We start from the raw sequence: 1,651 nt of genomic DNA, 5'->3' as shown, positions 1-1,651 counted from the left end.
GCAGTTGAAAGCTTCTCACTGCACTTCTGATCTGACTCTTGGCTGTCCATCTACGAGCAACCACGTGTCCAAGAGCTTTGATGACGGACGCGTCCGGGAGCGTAGCCGCTCGAGTAGTCATGACTTCGAGTCATGATACGTATGTTGCATGCGGCATGTGCCCAGCTAGTGCACAAGTGCGGTCTGGGAAACCTCGCACGACGTTGACCACGTACTTTTCACATGTTTAGTATCTGCTGCGGCGCGCGCGGCGCGGCGGGGCGTACACTGCTCGAGGCACTCGATTAGACGTTACTCGGTGCCATCTGAGCGGGCGGCACCCCCGCGCTGATCGTAATTGTTGTTCCACAAGGCCTTCACGAGCCAACAGCCGGTCGACTCGCTGGTCAGCGCGTCGCACCTGAACGCCGCCCAGCAGGCCAACTTCTTTCACATGACACTGACACTGAGACGATCGAGGGGTCCCGTACCATGCGGAATCGACCCTAACTATCCAGTGCTCAAGTGCTCAAGTTAGGAAGGTGAAGAACAGCCAGGCTCGGACTGGACACCAACGCGGTATGGGTGGACGCTAGACAGATGATGACGACACGCACGAGCGACACACAGACACAAACAGGCTCACAAGACACACAGCCAGCGGGCTGCCACACACACTGACAAAGAAAAGAATTCGCCGCCGTTCACACCAAACTCTTCATCATCGAGATCATCGAGGCGTGCTCACGCTCCGCCGCTCCGCCCGGCCGGCTCTGACGCCCTTCCCTGCTTGTGTAGGCGACAACCCAGGTTTGCCGGCGCATGCACCCCCATCTTAGATCCGAAACGCACCGAAGGACAGACCCGCAGCCCACAGCGCCCGCGGCACACTGCGGCACACAGCTGCTCCCAAGACCCTCGACCCCAGCCCACGGGCGACTGAATCTCAACGGCGGCGGCTGGCGCGCGCGTGCCCTTGACGCTCTCCGTGCCGGGCAACATCTGCTACATCGCGGACCAGCGCTCTTTGTTCGCTGCGTGTGGCGGTCGCGCCTCGGGTCTCTCCGCGCTCACCTCCGACTTCTCCACCGCCGACTCCGTCACCGCTTTGCCGTCCTTCCTGCCCCGACATCGTCGCCTTGACGCTCAGAACGTCGCCGACCCGGTCGCCGACGCCCCCACTACGCCAGCTCGGCAACAAGGCGAGCGCGCCTCCCTCCGCGCGGCGGCGCACACTCGTTCAATGACGCGGCGCAGAGCCCACCTTTGCTGGACGAGGGGGCAAGCGGAGTGGGGCATTGTCCTCCTGCTCCTCCCACCCACCCCCGTCCTCCCCGCCGCCACCCGCCCCTCCGCCGCCCACGCCGCCTCCGCCCCACCCACCCCCGTCCTCCCCGCCGCCAGCGCCACCCGCCCCTCCGCCGCCCACGCCGCCTCCGCCCCTCCGCCCTCGCCCTCGCCGCCGACCCGCCCCCCTTCACTTCTCCCCGTCCCGTCCCCCGCGCAGGTTCTACTTCTTCGTCGGCATCGCCATCGTCTGCGACGACGTCTACGCCGCGGCGATCGATGAGGTCGAGGTGCTCAAGAGGTGCCCGAGGAGGTCGCCGGCGCACCCGTCATGGCGGTTGGGTCGTCGGCGCCCGAGTTCTTCACGGTGATTCGCCCCGCTCGG

The sequence above is a fragment of the Emiliania huxleyi genome (genome assembly GCF_000372725.1).
Source record: "Emiliania huxleyi CCMP1516 unplaced genomic scaffold EMIHUscaffold_115, whole genome shotgun sequence".
NCBI classification, from domain to species: domain Eukaryota; phylum Haptophyta; order Isochrysidales; family Noelaerhabdaceae; genus Emiliania; species Emiliania huxleyi.
This window is presented reverse-complemented; position numbering follows the sequence as displayed.